General features: G+C 44.6%; 1 long non-coding RNA gene across 1 annotated transcript in view; it reads left to right on the top strand.

Moving 5' to 3' along the window:
• Positions 1–1,023: 1,023 nt before the first annotated feature.
• The window catches only part of LOC137617941 (uncharacterized), a 581,574-nt gene continuing 563,616 nt past the window's right edge, over positions 1,024–18,981 (top strand). Inside the window, exon 1 of the long non-coding RNA XR_011039702.1 lies at positions 1,024–1,148. This is a non-coding gene — a long non-coding RNA (uncharacterized lncRNA). The remainder of the gene's footprint in view (positions 1,149–18,981) is intronic.

Genomic DNA, 18,981 nt, shown 5'->3' with positions numbered 1-18,981 from the left:
TTCCGTTTCCTTTCCTCACCGGGCTATTTTTCTGTTGGGCCCTGGGCTTATAAAATCCTTTTTTCCAGCTAGGGTTGTAACTTAGCAAATAATAATAATAATAATAATAATAATAATAATAATAATAATAATAATAGAACTAAAAGTTGTAGGCCTACTTCGGTATTTTTTTATCATTTTAATTTTTCTAATTTGTATTATTTTATCAATGTATAGAAGTAACTTTCAAAGGTCTCTCTCTCTCTCTCTCTCTCTCTCTCTCTCTCTCTCTCTCTCTCTCTCTCTCTCTCCACACAAATTTTGATAAGCTATTTCAGCATCTCACTGAACTTAGAGCCGAGACATGTAAGCTATTAATATATATGGCTATATTATTCCAAAGTATAACCACCCAAATCTCTCTCTCTCTCTCTCTCTCTCTCTCTCTCTCTCTCTTTGTGAGGTTGATAGTAGTAAAATTAATTACTATTATTGAAAGATATATAGAAATAGAGAAAGAAGAGAGAGAGAGTGGGAATCTTGTATACATAGTAAGCACATTAACGTGTATTGTATCATTTCATATTTAGTCAACCTATAGAAAGTGGGATGTAAATATGTACTAATGGTAAAAATACTAATAAAGTCAATATTATCAAATTATATTATCATATCATATTATTGAAATAAATCCTATTATTTTCATTAATTTCGTAGAGGTTTAGTTGTGGCCTACTTTAAAACTTAGATGTGAACAGCCCCTGTCCGGAGAGAAGCTCCGGCCAATCTAAAGAAGAATAAGAAGTGAACAGGAATCTTCTCTTTCAAAGTCTTTCTATATAGCTTTCAATAACAATAATTTATTTTACTACTATCAACCTCACTGCCGCTATTTATAGATCCAGGTTATACCAATAATTTAGTAAATGCATTATTTAATGAAAATTGATGGTCAAAATGATTTAGAGTAGGGAATAAGTAAGTGAAAAAGCATTAGATTTGCTGAACATTGTTGGAACCTTTTTGTGGTGGATTCGAACAAAACAATAATGTCTCAACTCTCAAGTCACTGCCTGAAGTCAGTCACTTATTAAGCCTTACTGCCAACAATGAAGGGTGATATATATTGAACTGTGGTGTGTAATTCTTCTGTTTTCTTCACTATTAAGGTAATACTAATATCTTCTTTGATATTCAAATGGTTTTACAGTTAAAGTGATCTTTCATGGAGTAAAACTAGCCTGATTGGATTTTATAGCTTAGGCCTATATTAGTTTTGAGGTCAGGAACTTCATAATACAGTAGATTAGGCCTACCCTCAGAGTAGGCCTAGCAGTAGTTTCGTGTGGGACGTACCTTGGAATTTTTGAAAATATGATTGAAAAAAAAGCAATAAAGCAGTCTTAAACCAAATGATAAAATCAAAATTTACAAAAAATCTCTTGTTTATATTGTAGTTTTCTAACCTCACTTTACCTTCTCTTGTCTTATCTACTTTTACCTTATGTACTATTTCCTTGTCTACCCATCACTTTACTCAAAATCACTTTTCCTAACCACTACCTACCCATACTGTATCTAACCTCACATTACGTACCCATACCTTACCTAAACTTATCTTGCCTCACCTTACCTTGCCTTACCTTACCTTAGCTAACCTATCTTTACCTTAACTAACATATCCTTACCTTGCTGTACCTTACCTTTATCCTTGGTTGCCCTACTTTACATTAGCTAACCTATACTTACCTTGCCCTACCTTACCTTAGCTACCCTACCCTTACCTTGCCTTACCTTAGCTGACCTACTCTTACCATAGCTAACCTTCCCATATCTAACTTTGCCTTACTTTAGCAAACCTTCCCATACCTAACCTTCCTTACCTTAGCTCACCTTCCCTTAGCTCACCTACCCTTAGCTAACCTACCATTACTTTATCTTAGCTAACCTTACCTTACCTTGGCTAACTTAACCTTACCTTACCTTACCCTACCCTAGCTAGGCTTAGCTTAGCTACCCTGCAATGTCATATTTCAGCTTTAACTTTATGCAGTACAGTATAATATGAAAAGGGTGAATACCTGAAACATATATGTCTCCTTCTTGATATCTTTTGTTTTATCAATTTCTGACCATGATTATTGAGGTAAACCACCCATTTGAGTTTTTGGACTCCCTTTATATAAATACAATTGTGTGGGATCCTAGTAGGAAGCCGGAGTTTTTGTGAGAGAAACCACCGATTATGAATTATTTGCAGCCATAATAATGGTCAGAAATCCATAATACACAAAAATATCACTGGAAAAATATTTGGCTCGTGTAAGTAGCGTGAAATTAAGGTACAGTATCAGAATTTCATATAACCTATTTGTGTCCCTCAAATGGTTTTTGCTCAGCTATGCCTAGCTGTACTCGCAGTAGATATCTCATTGCTGCTCTGTCCTTGGAAGTAGTTCATGCCATCGACGAGCATCCTTATTTAAGTATCGTAATAACCTACAATTTATATCATGTCACCCAAGTGGTCTATACTCTGCGGTGGCTTGCTTCACTTGCAATAAACATAATCTTACTACTCCTTTTTCAATATTAATCTTACCCGATAATCATGTAGCTGTCAACTCCGTTGCCCGACAGAATTCTACGGAAGGGATACGCCAGCGATCGCTATACAAGAGGGGGGTGTACTCACAAGCGCCACCTGTGGCCAGGTACTGCAGTACTTCTTGTTGACACCACCTCAATTTTTCCTCTGTCGTGCCTCCGGCTAGACCTACATGGATACGCTGTTGATTCTGGAGTTTTTGCTCACGATTTGGTGATGTATTTGCTCTAGATTTTAGCTTTCGCTATTCAGGAAGTTTTATTATTAGCTTAGCTAGCTTTTGGAATTAATTTGATTAATTATGGTGACGAAGAGAGTATGAACTCTCTTTCACCTTTAAATGGCCGACCCTTCCCTTAGACGGAAGTGTTGGTGTCTAAGAGAGTATAGACTCTCTTTCTTAATTTTGCTTAACAAAAGTTATAGATTTATTTTATATCTCTCCGCCTTTTATAGGCCTCTTCGATTAACTTCCTTTTTTATAAACTTATTAAAATTAATTTTTATATTTGTTTATATTCGACCTTTCCTAATAGTAGGCGGTCTTTTCTTGTACCGAAGTTAATTAACATTGAGCCCGTCATTTCGGTTTTACCTGTTAACATATTATGCTATTTTAATGTTTTTGAAAGAATTTCTTTGATAGTCTCGTACTGTTTTCAAAGTGGAACTAACGTTTTGTTTTGTCTCTGCAGTTGTTGACGTTCAGAACGTTCAACTTGCGCTCTATCGTTACGATAGAGAGAGAATTTTCACGGTGTCACGTTGCAGTAAGAGTAAACCGTTTCTAGCGTTTTGTTCATTCTTTCTTAGCTTAATGGTTTTAATTCTAATAAAGGAACTTTTTATTTGGGAAATCTTTCAGTTTTTTTCCTTTAACAATAATATGTTTTAACGATATATATGATTGGGCTCTTCTCTCAGGTTCTAAGTCAAGAGAGAGAGAGAGATAGAGACGGAGGGAGAGAGAGGAGGATAAACGTTTCGTTCAAGCGAGTAACGTTGTTATCGTTTTTGCTCTTCTCCCTAGTCTCTTTAGGGGAAGAAGGTAAACGTTTCTAGAGTTTTATTCTTGTTCTCAAGCTTTATGCGGTGAGAGATTTTAAACGTAGTTTATTTGATCTAGTGTTTAGTCTCTTTCCAGCCACTGAATTATTTATCTTTTATTAGATTTTTCTGTTACATTGTAATTCTGTTTTCGCAATTATTAACTTTTGAAGGAAGGATAGAATTGCGTGTTTCAGGTACAAACCACTTAAAGTTTCGAGTTCAGTGAAATAAGTGCAAACAGAAAATCAAAAGTGATAAGTGATAAGCGCAAAGTGTTACAGTGTTGCGTTCGAGGGTTCGTCTGTTCGTGCCAGTTGTTCGCCTAGTCTGGGACCTCTTACAAGCTCCCAAGCCCATGGGAGAAGTAATGTCGAAGGACTTATGGGTTCAGCAGGCCTTGATCGACGAACAGACGTTTTTTTCCCTCCGTGGTTTCGGGTGTATCTACACACGTTGCCGACGTGATCACCCCACCCACACAAAGACGAGAGAGCCCTTTCTTTCCTCGTCTGCGGTAGAGGTTTCTCGCAGAAACCATGGACCAATCTTGCAGCTTTTAAGTGCAAGTCGGTCCCTTCCGCACAAGTCCAACTCCTAGGTGTAGCCATTAGCACTGGGTCAGTTCGGACTTGCTGCAGTACAACAACTGCACACCTCCCAGAGAGGCAAGGTGGTATCGCAACAGGCAGTAGCTCCGTCTGTTGCCGCACCAGCTGTTTTAGACCCTCAGTCTCAACGGACAGTAGCTCCGTTTGTTGTTGTCTTTCTTAAACTCTAGTGGTCTTTGCTGCAGTCAATGCAGTCTCAGCTTGCGGTGTTGATGCAGGAGTTTCAGGCAGAGGAGGTTAATACACCTCCTCCTGCGAACGCTCCTCCTCCTCTGCGCAGTACAATCTGCCAGACGTATGAGGTTGAGGTTCCTCAGGCTACCTCCATGCGTGAGCTGCCGCGTTGGGAGTTGCCAGTTACCAGCGTTGTGCAGCAACCTCCACCTTCCTTAAGGCAACCTCAACAATGGGAACAGGAGTCTTATGCCTTACATCCTCCTCTTCCTTTGAGGCAAGAGTTTCTTGCAGTTAGACCATCTTCGAGGCAACAATCTCTTGAGGTACGACAACCTCTACCATCCTTGAGGCAGCCACCTCAGCTCTCGCAGCTGCTACCTCAACTTTCCTCAAGGCGAGAGCCTCAACTCTTGAGGCTAGCACCTCAAGAACCTCAACTCGTGAGACAGGAACTGCGTTCTGCGCAGCCGCTACCCCAACTCTCGCAGCTCACACCTCAAGAACCTCAACTCGTGAGACAGGAACCTGCTACTGCGCATCCACCTCAACCCTTGAGGCAAGCGCAACTCTTGAGGCAGGAACCTCATGCTATGAGTCAGCCACCTCAACGCATGCATCTGCCACTTTCTCCTCAGCTTGAGCCTCTTCCCATTCAACTTTGAAATAACAAATGACAATAATAACACCTCATTACTTTCATAACTTGCATTTGTAAAACATATACATGTATGCCTACACAAACATTATGATAATGGAGGTTATTCGTATTACTTAAAAAAAAAAAAAAATATATATGTATTCCTTGCAATATATTTTTAACAAAATCGCAAAAATATGGCAAAAATATCTTCAAAACAAAAATGAATCATGAGTTATGAATATAATGTAAATATTATGTTGATATTAAAACCCCATGCAAGCATGCATGAAGTAATGCAGTGTTGCCAACAGGGCGAGTTTCCCTTTCCTGAGGTGAAGTAGATTATAGTACGTATATTTAGTGCAGCTTAATTCTACGATTATCATGCCGGCTATCAAATTCATCAACAAAACAGTCTAAATCAATTCCCTCGGCACGTGCACTTTCAATGGACAGTAATGCGATATTACTCAATCTAGCACTGGTCATGGAATTTCTGAGAAATGTTACCCGCCATGCAACATGCTCTGCTTACCTTACAGCATGCTCTACATACAGCATTCTCTGCATACAGCATGCTCTGCATACAGCATGCTCTGCATACCTTACCGCATGCTTCTCAGTCACACATCTTTGGTTGTTGCCAACTCACTAGACTGTCAAGCAGTTTCATAACGTTGCCTTCTAGTCTGCTGCTTTTGCACCAGTGAAACCCTCACTGAGAGAACTTAGCTTTTCTCGGATATGGTCCCTGTAGATGAGAAAGTGCTTTTCTCCCTCCTGATATTCCCTTGAGGACTCTGTCATTTGGAGAGGAGCCTTTAGCTGCGTAGCCTCCTATGGACTTTTATTTAAGCATAACATGCTTCCAGGGAAGGTAATGGTTCCACTTCAGTCGCTAACCCCGTCTGTTACCACACCTGCTCCCATAGACCTTGAGCTGTGTTGCAAGACATGCAGTCCAAGCTTAGTCCTTGTTAGAGGATTTTTTGTTTACGGAGTCAGTGTGTCACTGGGAAGACGTTCAACAACCAGCAGAAGTGACTTGTTGTGACGCAGTGCGGCAACCTCAGCAACCCGATAAGGAGTTGTCTGTACGACCCAGACAGTCTAGACAGCTTCGGGTTGTCACTGTACTTCCTCGCTTCCCCATGGTTGACAGTTCACAGACTGTGCAGCAGTACCATGATCTTGTGTCCGGCTCCGTCAGACGACTGGCTTTTAAGAGCTCCCACAAGTCGTCGCTGTCTGGATATTCTCAGATGGACTATGGATCTGACCAAGGAACTGGGCCTCCTGGTCAATTTTGAGGAGTCCCAGCTCGTCCCATCCCAGACCATTGTCTACCTGGGTATGGATCTTCAGAGTCGAGCTTTTCGGGCTTTTCCGTCGGCCCCAAGGATCTTCCAAGCCCTAGAATGCATCCAGAGCATGCTGAGAAGGAACCGATGCTCAGTCAGGTAGTGGATGAGTCTAACAGGGACACTTTCATCGCTGGCCTTGTTCATCGTGTTAGGGAGACTCCACCTCCGCCCCCTTCAGTATCATCTAGCTGCTCACTGGATAAAGGACATGACGCTAGAGACGGTCTCAGTTCCTGTTTCCGAAGAGAGGAGGTCTACTCTCGCGTGGTGTAAGAACAGCTTTCTTCTCAAGGAAGTCTACCTTTGGCTGTTCAGAAACCCGACCGCCGTCTCCTCTCGGACGCATCAGACACGGGCTGGGGTGCGACTTTGGACGGACAGGAATGCTCGGGAACATGGAATCAGGAGCAAAGGACACTTCACATCAATTGCAAGGAGTTGTTGGCGGTTCTTCTGGCCTTGATAAACTTCAAGTCCCTCCAGCTTAACAAGGTGGTGGAGGTGGACTCTGACAACACCACAGCCCTGGCTTACATCTCCAAGCAGGGAGGGACTCTTTCGTGGAAGTTGTTCTAGATCGCAAGGGACCTCCTCATCTGGTCAAAAGATCGAAAGCTCACGCTGGTAACGAGGATCATTCAGGGCGGTATGAATGTCATGGCAGATCGCCTCAGCCGGAAGGGTCAGGTCATCCCCACAGAGTGGACCCTTCACAAGAATGTTTGCAGCAGACTTTGGGCCCTGTGGGGTCAGCCAACCATAGATCTGTTCGCTACCTCGATAACCTAGAGACTCCTGTTGTATTGTTCTCCGATTCCAGACCCAGCAGCAGTTCACGTGGATGCTTTTCTGCTGGACTGGTCCCATCTCGACCTGTATGCATTCCCGCCGTTCAAGATTGTCAACAGGGTACTTCAGAAGTTCTCCTCTCGCAAAGGGACACGGCTGACGTTGGTTGGCTCCGCTCTGGCCCGCGAGAGAATGGTTCATAGAGGTACTGCAATGGCTGGTCGACATTCCCAGGACTCTTCCTCTAGGAGTGAACCTTCTACGTCAACCTCACGTAAAGAAGGTACACCCAAACCTCCACGCTCTTCGTCTGACTGCCTTCAAACTTTCGAAAGACTCTCAAGAGCTAGGGGCTTTTCGAAGGAGGCAGCCAGAGCGATTGCCAGAGCAAGGAGAACATCCACTCTCAGAGTCTATCAGTCTCAAGGGGAAGTCTTCCGAAGCTGGTACAAGACCGATGCAGTTTCCTCAACCAGTACCACTGTAACCCAGATTGCCATGCAACATGCTCTGCTTACCTTACAGCATGCTCTACATACAGCATTCTCTGCATACAGCATGCTCTGCATACAGCATGCTCTGCATACAGCATGCTCTGCATACCTTACCGCATGCTTCTCAGTCACACATCTTTGGTTGTTGCCAACTCACTAGACTGTCAAGCAGTTTCATAACGTTGCCTTCTAGTCTGCTGCTTTTGCACCAGTGAAACCCTCACTGAGAGAACTTAGCTTTTCTCGGATATGGTCCCTGTAGATGAGAAAGTGCTTTTCTCCCTCCTGATATTCCCTTGAGGACTCTGTCATTTGGAGAGGAGCCTTTAGCTGCGTAGCCTCCTATGGACTTTTATTTAAGCATAACATGCTTCCAGGGAAGGTAATGGTTCCACTTCAGTCGCTAACCCCGTCTGTTACCACACCTGCTCCCATAGACCTTGAGCTGTGTTGCAAGACATGCAGTCCAAGCTTAGTCCTTGTTAGAGGATTTTTTGTTTACGGAGTCAGTGTGTCACTGGGAAGACGTTCAACAACCAGCAGAAGTGACTTGTTGTGACGCAGTGCGGCAACCTCAGCAACCCGATAAGGAGTTGTCTGTACGACCCAGACAGTCTAGACAGCTTCGGGTTGTCACTGTACTTCCTCGCTTCCCCATGGTTGACAGTTCACAGACTGTGCAGCAGTACCATGATCTTGTGTCCGGCTCCGTCAGACGACTGGCTTTTAAGAGCTCCCACAAGTCGTCGCTGTCTGGATATTCTCAGATGGACTATGGATCTGACCAAGGAACTGGGCCTCCTGGTCAATTTTGAGGAGTCCCAGCTCGTCCCATCCCAGACCATTGTCTACCTGGGTATGGATCTTCAGAGTCGAGCTTTTCGGGCTTTTCCGTCGGCCCCAAGGATCTTCCAAGCCCTAGAATGCATCCAGAGCATGCTGAGAAGGAACCGATGCTCAGTCAGGTAGTGGATGAGTCTAACAGGGACACTTTCATCGCTGGCCTTGTTCATCGTGTTAGGGAGACTCCACCTCCGCCCCCTTCAGTATCATCTAGCTGCTCACTGGATAAAGGACATGACGCTAGAGACGGTCTCAGTTCCTGTTTCCGAAGAGAGGAGGTCTACTCTCGCGTGGTGTAAGAACAGCTTTCTTCTCAAGGAAGTCTACCTTTGGCTGTTCAGAAACCCGACCGCCGTCTCCTCTCGGACGCATCAGACACGGGCTGGGGTGCGACTTTGGACGGACAGGAATGCTCGGGAACATGGAATCAGGAGCAAAGGACACTTCACATCAATTGCAAGGAGTTGTTGGCGGTTCTTCTGGCCTTGATAAACTTCAAGTCCCTCCAGCTTAACAAGGTGGTGGAGGTGGACTCTGACAACACCACAGCCCTGGCTTACATCTCCAAGCAGGGAGGGACTCTTTCGTGGAAGTTGTTCTAGATCGCAAGGGACCTCCTCATCTGGTCAAAAGATCGAAAGCTCACGCTGGTAACGAGGATCATTCAGGGCGGTATGAATGTCATGGCAGATCGCCTCAGCCGGAAGGGTCAGGTCATCCCCACAGAGTGGACCCTTCACAAGAATGTTTGCAGCAGACTTTGGGCCCTGTGGGGTCAGCCAACCATAGATCTGTTCGCTACCTCGATAACCTAGAGACTCCTGTTGTATTGTTCTCCGATTCCAGACCCAGCAGCAGTTCACGTGGATGCTTTTCTGCTGGACTGGTCCCATCTCGACCTGTATGCATTCCCGCCGTTCAAGATTGTCAACAGGGTACTTCAGAAGTTCTCCTCTCGCAAAGGGACACGGCTGACGTTGGTTGGCTCCGCTCTGGCCCGCGAGAGAATGGTTCATAGAGGTACTGCAATGGCTGGTCGACATTCCCAGGACTCTTCCTCTAGGAGTGAACCTTCTACGTCAACCTCACGTAAAGAAGGTACACCCAAACCTCCACGCTCTTCGTCTGACTGCCTTCAAACTTTCGAAAGACTCTCAAGAGCTAGGGGCTTTTCGAAGGAGGCAGCCAGAGCGATTGCCAGAGCAAGGAGAACATCCACTCTCAGAGTCTATCAGTCTCAAGGGGAAGTCTTCCGAAGCTGGTACAAGACCGATGCAGTTTCCTCAACCAGTACCACTGTAACCCAGATTGCTGACTTCCTGTTACATCTAAGGAAAGTAAGATCCCTTTCAGCTCCTACGATCAAGGGTTACAGAAGTATGTTGGCAGCGGTTTTCCGCCACAGAGGCTTGGATCTTTCCACCAACAAAGATCTACAGGACCTCCCTAGGTCTTTTGAGACCTCAAAGGAACGTCGGTTGTCCACTCCAGGCTGGAATCTAGACGTGGTCCTAAGGTTCCTTATGTCATCAAGATTTGAACCTCTCCAATCAGCCTCTTTTTAGGACCTCACATTAAAAACTCTTTCCCTCGTGTGCTTGACAACAGCTAAAAGAGTAAGTGAGATCCACGCCTTCAGCAGGATCATAGTTTTCACATCTGAAACGGCTACATGTTCCTTGCAGCTCGGTTTTTGCTAAACGAGCTTCCTTCACGTCCTTGGCCTAAGTCGTTCGAGATCCCAAGCCTGTCCAACTTGGTGGGGAATGAACTGGAGAGAGTACTTTGCCCAGTTAGAGCTCTTAGGTACTATCTAAAAAGGTCTTAACCTTTACGAGGACAATCAGAAGCCTTATGGTGTGCTATCAAGAAGCCTTCTTTTCCAAGGTCTAAGAACTCAGTTTCTTACTATTCAGGCTTCTGATTAGGGAAGCACATTCTCATCTGAAGGAAGAAGACCTTGCTTTGCTGAAGGTAAGGACACATGAAGTGAGAGCTGTGGCTACTTCAGTGGCCTTCAAACAGAACCGTTCTCTGCAGAGTGTTATGGATGCAACCTATTGGAGAAGCAAGTCAGTATTCGCATCATTCTATCTCAAAGATGTCCAGTCTCTTTACGAGTACTGCTACACCCTGGGACCATTCGTAGCAACGAATGCAGTAGTAGGCGGGGGCTCAGCCACTACATTCCCATAATCCCATAACCTTTTAACCTTTCTCTTGAATACTTTTTATGGGTTGTACGGTCGGCTAAGAAGCCTTCCACATCCTTGTTGATTTGGCGGGTGGTCAATTCTTTCTTGAGAAGCGCCGAGGACAAAGGTTGTGATGAGGTCCTTTAGTATGGGTTGCAGCCCTTGATACTTCAGCACCTTAGAGTTGTTCAGCCTCCTAAGAGGAACGCTGCGCTCAGTAAGGAAGACGAACTTATTTAAGGCAGAGTAATGGCTCAAGTCGACTTCCTTACCAGGTACTTATAATTTCATTGTTATTTTGAATAACTGATAATATGAAATACGGGATACTTAGCTTCTTGATATACATGTACACTGGTTTTCACCCACCTCCCTGGGTGTGAATCAGCTACATGATTATCGGGTAAGATTAATATTGAAAAATGTTATTTTCATTAATAAAATAAATTTTTGAATATACTTACCCGATAATCATGATTTAATTGACCCACCCTTCCTCCCCATAGAACCAGTGGACCGAGGAAAAATTGAGGTGGTGTCAACAAGAAGTACTGCAGTACCTGGCCACAGGTGGCGCTTGTGAGTACACCCCCCTCTTGTATAGCGATCGCTGGCGTATCCCTTCCGTAGAATTCTGTCGGGCAACGGAGTTGACAGCTACATGATTATCGGGTAAGTATATTCAAAAATTTATTTTATTAATGAAAATAACATTTTTACTGACAAAAGGTGCATGGATTTGCCACTCACACCATCTCCATAAGTTGCAAATTATCATTATTAGGCATATATGCAGTAACTCTTACTATAAGTTTGAGAAGTCGAAGGTTGCGAGCACTGTGACATCCCCTCTCATAGATATATCCTAATCCTTGCATGAAAAATATGTAGAAGTATGTGTTCTATGCAGTGAGATTAATGACCTTATTTACAGTGATCCCTCGCTACTTCGCGGTTCGACTATCGCGGATTCACCACTTCGCGGATTTTTTTCATAACGCATGTATATACATATATCGCGGATTTTTTCCGGAAATTTTGAAAATACCTTGATGTGACCGATGGTGCGAGATTGGAGAAAGTAAAGAAACTTGAATCATTATTGATTTTCTATATAAATGAAACTTTGAGGAGCAACAAAGATATCATTTGTTAGAGAGAGGTAAGGAATGGGAGGTAGTGAAAAGTAGCCCACAGAGAGAGAGAAAGAGAGAGAGAGAGAGAGAGTTTGTGTGTGTGTGTTGTTTTAAATGTAATAAACAAAAAAATTTGATAGGTTATAACACATTGGTGCTTATGTAATATCAACTGTATACTGTAGACGGTTTGAATAAGTTAAGAAATGGTATAAACGATACTTTGTTAGTGTATTCGTACGCTCTCAAGAGCGGCAGCTAGACGTCAGCTGATCTGATCACAGCCAAAAGTAAAACAAAAAGAAGTCAACAATACTCGATTTTTAAAACACACCCGAAATTTAAAAACAAAAGTAGGCCTACACGCTTTCTTAATGTGCAATTAACTATTTAAAGAGTAGCAATTTTCTAGAATAAAATGATGTTTCCTAAAAAATAGTGGTTTGCTGATGAAATCGGATGCCGTATTTTTAGCAACGATTGAAATGGATGTAAACTCGGCATAATTTTTTCGTTTCGTATTTAATTGACACTAAGAAAACTAATTTTAGTTTCTTCATCTATATGTAAGTATTGTATAACACGAAGAGAGAGAGAGAGAGAGAGAGAGAGAGAGAGAGAGAGAGAGAGAGAGAGAGAGAGAGAGAGAGAGAGAGAGAGAGAGAATGAGAATGAATCAGCTGTTGTAATCGAATGCCGAGTTTTCGTTTCGTGAGAATTTCATCGCCACGACTAACAACAACATACTGTACTGAACTTTACAGTATTATACAGACTACTGTAATATGATAAAATAAAATATTTGTAATAACCTATTTTATATGAAATGGGGCTATTTTTTTGTTTAAAATTTACATTTACGTACGTAAAACAACTCTCTCTCTCTCTCTCTCTCTCTCTCTCTCTCTCTCTCTCTCTCTCTCTCTCTCTCTCTCTCTCTCGTAAATTGTTTTCCTACTATGCTACGTATGTATGATTTTATATAGATACGGTAAATAATATTTGTAATAACATATTTTCTAAAAGCTTTTACTGTAATATCATTATTTATCACTTTCATCATGCACGTCAAATGCCTTCATTTGTTTATTATGATTGAAGATGGAGTATAAACGGCGGCGTCATAAAGAAAAACATATCATTTGGAAGTCCTAAGAAAAATTAAGTAAAACATAGGTAATAACAAAATCAGCATACTGTATAATGAATATAATCGATGCAAAAACTAACCTATACACAGATGTGTACATTAAATGTGTTTGTTTCTTCATTATGATCAGAGATAAACGTAAACAAAACATTGGTTGCCATTTTTTATCGTGCTTTTTGGCGTGTTTAGGAAACGCATGATATAAAATCGCCTTTAATATTTGTGCCTGTTTTAGTTTAGGGTACTGTAGTACATGCATTAAGTGTTCTGTACATTAAAGGGTAGTTTGTTAACAGTACTACGTACAAGGGAAGGTTTTAAAAGTTTGAATATACATGTTAAATAAATACGTATATATGGTATCACTACTTAGCGGATTTTCACCTATCGGGGACGGGTCTGGAACCTATCTACCGCGATAAACGAGGGCTCACTGTAGAGTACTATGACTGTCATAAATTGTAGGCCACGATCACTGAACTCTTTTATATGTGTCGTGTGCCAAGTCTCATACGGTGATGTGTTGAAACCCTATAGAGTCCTTTCAATGACGTCATTGGGAATCGCCGGCGGCCATGCTGAAGTACATACAAAGCGAAAACATGGTAGCTGCTACAGCGAATATGGACAATGAGAGCGACTTTGTCAAACAATTGTCGAGTGATGATAAGCGTTTTTACAAGCAGAAACTCTATCTAATTGATGGCACATGCAATTCAGATGCTTTTTAAACTTACGAAGGCAAAACACGAGTGGGCATACATTTCCATTGAATAATCTGCTTCCAGAATTCGTTGTTTTTCCCTTTAATGCTTCTAAGTCCAAAATTAGATAAACACTGGGCCAATGAAGAGTGTTTATAACTATAAAGCTAATATTGATCATTTAGCCTAACCTTGTGTATTATAATTTTTGGGCTCAAGCCATGGCGTCCTGATGGAAGGTTCCTGTTTGGTAGCTTCCTTGGGTATAAGACTACTAAGATATTCCCAGAGAATTTAACCACAGGTTATCACAGAATTCTAACTTCTGGAGCGAGTATCTCAAAGGTTTCCCTTTAAGACATCGTAATACAACAGGGGACACGCATGTCTGAACGTGCCACATAGCTATCTTCACCCCGAACAGAGTTAATGCTTCGGTGTGTAAGGGCTGAGAATAGCTGGGAGCCGTTCCACAGCTAATCTCACTCGTGGCTACTACTGATACTCGAGACGTAAACAAACGGACGCCATTGCTCTGATGACGTCACGCCCGTCTTTATCCTTTGTTTAGTAGCTGCCCTACTTAGACGGATTTTCCCTTGTGTTATCTTTATCGCTTTGCATCTTCGCTATGTCGTTACCTTCAGCCTCGCCTTCTTCTGGAAAGTTGAGTACAAGGTTCCAGTATTGTTTAATTAAGCTCTGGCCGTAAAGTAAATATTATTTTGCGAAATAATTGATGTTTTGTGGCAGAGCTGTGCCTCTACCGGACCCGCCATTTTATGGCGTCGTTGTTGTTTTGCATGTCTTATTTAGTTAGCCACAACAACGCTTCCGGCATTATATACTAATCGAATACATTAGTTTATTTAGTCTTCATAGCTAGGAACTTTTATATCGTGTTTAGACGCTTTTTATCGGTCATCGATTGACCTCATACCAGTCGGCTACTATAGCCCCCAGGCCAGGAGCCTACATACAAGTGTTCATGCATGATTTATTAGTGATCCTAGACTAAGTTATGAAGATAGTGGCATTATTATTTTACAATACTTTTGACAGTGATGCAAATGTTTTCGCCTTCAGGGACCATATAGGGGATAGGCTAGTCAGTGATTCTTTCTAGCCTAACCTAACCTTAGGACCCCTATATGCTTCCTTCATCCCCTGCCTTGGCATTCCCTCTATTTAGCCTTGATCCCTTTTCTGAGTAAAGGGATTAATTGTCTAATAGAGTATATATCGCCTCTCGGTCCTCCCTAAAGGAATGAACCCCCTTTAGGATTGCGTCTGAGAGTGAGGTTAGGCTAGCCTACCTCTATGGCTAGGATAGTCTATGACTTTCCTGCGATAGCGATATGTCTTCTTCCTTGCCTAGTTCAGGACTTTTAGCCCTGTTCTAGGTCGGGTTAGGAAGGTTTCTATGTTCCATGCTGAAACTGTACTCTTGCACCGTTTTAGCCGATCAGCCTGATCTTAGGTTAGGGAGTGTCCTCCCTTCCCTTAGTGGCCGCTCTGGTACAGAAACCCTTCCTGGGAAGACCTCTCTCTTCTCCCTCCCCACCTATCTCTTGTATAGCCTAGCCTATGCTTAGGTTAGTTTATACTCATCTGTCCCCTGTCCTACAACTCCTCCTTAGGGTGGATGAGTAGGGCTACCCGAGCTTCCTTGTGCAGTCCGCTCTGGTACATATACCTTCATAGTGTCCTATAAGGTTAGTTACTAGTATAGTTCTGCATATGGGAGTCTCCCCCCCCCCTCTTGGGTGTTCCCTAGCCCTCCCTTGGGCTACCTAGCTCCCGGTCCCTAGTGACCCCTGCTCATGGATGTTAGAGCCTGCCTCTATCATGGGTACACCCTCTCAGGGAGGGGGAGGGATGTTTGGAACCCTGACGGTACTTCCTGCATCCCTTTCCCCCCTCCCCCTGTCTCTCTATCTATCCGGGTGCCGGTCTCTTGCCGCCTCTACTGTCGGCAATACCTGCCTCCTTCTTGGTGACTTCCCTACCCTTGCCGCCAGCCCCCCGTGTACCGAGGGACTGCCGGCTGCCGCCGGCTACTACCGGCGGCTCTCCTACTCCTATCTAATCGTCCGCCTGCCGGTCGATCACCGGAGTGCCGGCATATACTGCCGGCAACCCGATACTACCTGTACCATCCTTATCCCAGTCACAAACCTGGCATCCTCCGACTGCCGGAGCCGCCGCTTCCTGCCGGCGTGCCGCCGTTGTGCCGGCGGCCGCCATCCTGGTATCTAACTGACTTTTGAAAATTGTCTGTTCTAATGCCAGAATCTATGCTGGAGCGAGCTCCGGCATGCCGGCGGCTTGCCGGATGCCTCGGAGGCGTCAAGAATACTTGCACCCCCTCACTGTAGCTATCATAAGACTAGGATAGCCCTACATGGCAAACAGATAAGCTGCTTTTGCTATTAAGATCAGTACCTAGTACTGCTCTATTAGTGATTATGCTGTCTCTTTGCATTCTTCTAATTCCAGCATGCTATGTGCATCTTAGCACGGCTGGTTGCCAGAGGCAGTTACCTTTAATGAGGCCTTCTGGCTCTTAACTGGGAACCGAATGAATTCGATCCCAATCTTGTCCTTGGTTTTCCATGGAGTTCCAAAATACTGGGAATCCTAGGAAACTATATCCAATGATCTCGGTCATTTGGATTATCCCAGGACCAAGCTTATGGTAACCAGCCGGGCGAGATGCATGGAGCGTGTTCTCCTTTACTGTTTTCATTCTCTATGCATCACACCTTCTTTAAGTTAAAATTAATGATTAATATTAACTTAGTTTAAGAGCCATTCTTATGACTCCCCCATACTCATTTTCTCTTTCTTCCACAGGAGGAGCAGATGAAGTGTGACTTCGCCTTCTGCGCTGTGAAACGCCCGCAGTTTTACGGGCATACGGCTTGCAGGACTCACGCCCCTTGTGCAGACAAGAAAGGGGATTTGAAGTTCTGGAATCCACTGGATTGTACGGTCTGCCAGGCCCACCTAGTTGAGGCCTTCCATAACCCTCCCTCAGCGGAGGTTAGAGACATTTCTCGTGAAAAGCTGCGCAAGTGGGTGCGTGGCTTTCAGAAAAATGCTACCGGACCGTACCTGGCCACCGAAGAACTGAGGTCCCTGTTGTTCCCTAAGGCCTCCCCTGACTCAGTGGTTCCAAAAGAAGCAATCCCCACTGTCCAAATTACGGTGGAACCTGATGTGGTCATGGCTCAGTCCATGCACGAGTGTCGTTTAGATTCCGAGGATGATGAACAGATCTCAGACGTCTCGGAAGACACGGAGAAGACGCTTATGGCTCAAGGAGCCGAAGAGGACGAAGACAAGGTGGAATACACCGAGTCGGAGCTTGGAGCTGCTCCCTCGTCCATCCCTCCTCCTACTCCTACACCGACGGAAATGTCCATTCCGTCTACCTCCTCGACTCCGGATCCTTCCTCTTCTACCCAAGAACTGATCCGGCTGATTAGAGCCGTCATGGACGACAGGCTGAAGGAGAACCAGGAGTCCATCAGGTCAATGATTGGATCCAGAGAACCGAAGAAGATTTCGGTCAAGGATCTCCCAGCTTGCTCTCATGCCAACCCGTGGAGGTATGCAGAGCATATGGTTATTGCGACCGGCAGGATCTTTGTTAGTGACAAGATCGGCACGGTCCCGTTGGAAGATGTGGAGTTCTTCCCAAGCTTCGAGGCCTACCCGGACTGTTACGTCCGGCTTCGTTCCGAACCTGCCTCGAAGGAAGAGACCGAACCTAAGGAAGAGATAGTGTTCGATCTCGCAAAGGCCCAGGCTATGCTAGCCTCCGCATTTAAGAGTAGGGGCTTTACCTGCTCTAAGCTTCCGGCTTTGAGCAAGAAGCATCCTACATACGTCGCACCTGACACTGCGGTTCTTCCTTTCTTGGAAAAGGCCTTAGCTGCATGCCTTAAAGCGGCGGAAGAAGGGAAACCCTGCCCTGCACTGGAGGAGTGCAGACCCTTCTCCATCGTGACCCCCCCTGACGCTCGACACTGGAAAGATGTTCAGCATACTTTCGTCGTGGGTAGGCTCGATCCTGACGTCGCCGGACGTCAGTTTAATGAAGACCTCCCTAAGCTCAATGATCACCTCCTTCGCCGGGAACAAGACACGAAGGAGAGGCTTGCGGCATCTCTTTCTCATCAAGTCCAACTGGAAGTGATGGCCTGTGACACAAGAGTACCAGATCACTACATGGTACTAGCCAAATCCCACTTACTGACAGTAATGAAGGACTTGTACCACTTCATAAAGGCTCGCAGAGCCTGTCGTGAATTCGTGTTTGCCGGTGCCACCGTGAAACACGAACCCCGGAGGCTGATTTCCTCCAACATCTGGGGAAAGCACCTGTTTCCTTCTGACCTTGTCAAGGAAATAACTGACAGAGCCGCCACGGAGAATAGGAACCTTCTCCACAAGTGGGGCATGTCCAGAAAAAGGAAACCCTCTCAGGACGATGGACCTCAGCCTAAGAGGAAACCACAAAAGCCAAAACCCCAGCAACGTCAGCAACGACGTCAGTTTCCGGGACCCGCTACCTCCCAAGTGGTTGCCCAACCACAACAGACCTTTCAATTGGTCCCCCAACCGGTGTTGTCACAGTCACCGGTCTTCACCCCTGCCTTTGAGCAACCATCCACTACCTTTCATGCCAAAGGTAGAGGCTCGTCCAGGGGTGCAAGCAGAGACGCATCTCGTCGTCCCTCCAGAGGTAGAGGAGGAAAGGGAGCTAGCGGCCGAGGCAACAAGTCCTCGGGACACCAGAAGCAATGAAGTGCTTCCGGTGGGAGGAAGACTCCGCCAATTCCAGGATCGTTGGACCTTCGATCCCTGGGCACACAGCATCATCAAGAACGGTCTAGGCTGGAGTTGGACGCAACCACCCCCAATCTTCCAGCGGTTCTTCCAACAATCGACCCCCATTCTGGAAGAATATGTTCTAGACCTCTTGAACAAGAAGGTGATAAGGAAGGTAAAGTCCACCAGGTTCCAAGGGAGACTGTTTTGCGTTCCCAAGAAGGACTCAGACAAACTCAGAGTCATTCTGGACTTATCCCCCCTCAACAAGTTCATAGAGAACAACAAATTCAAGATGCTGACGCTTCAACAAATAAGGACCCTTCTGCCTCAAGGTTCCTACACGGTCTCTATAGACCTGGCGGATGCCTATTGGCACATTCCAATGAACCATCACGCTTCCTC

This window comes from Palaemon carinicauda, chromosome 24, assembly GCF_036898095.1.
Source record: "Palaemon carinicauda isolate YSFRI2023 chromosome 24, ASM3689809v2, whole genome shotgun sequence".
NCBI classification, from domain to species: domain Eukaryota; kingdom Metazoa; phylum Arthropoda; class Malacostraca; order Decapoda; family Palaemonidae; genus Palaemon; species Palaemon carinicauda.
This window is presented reverse-complemented; position numbering and strand designations above follow the sequence as displayed.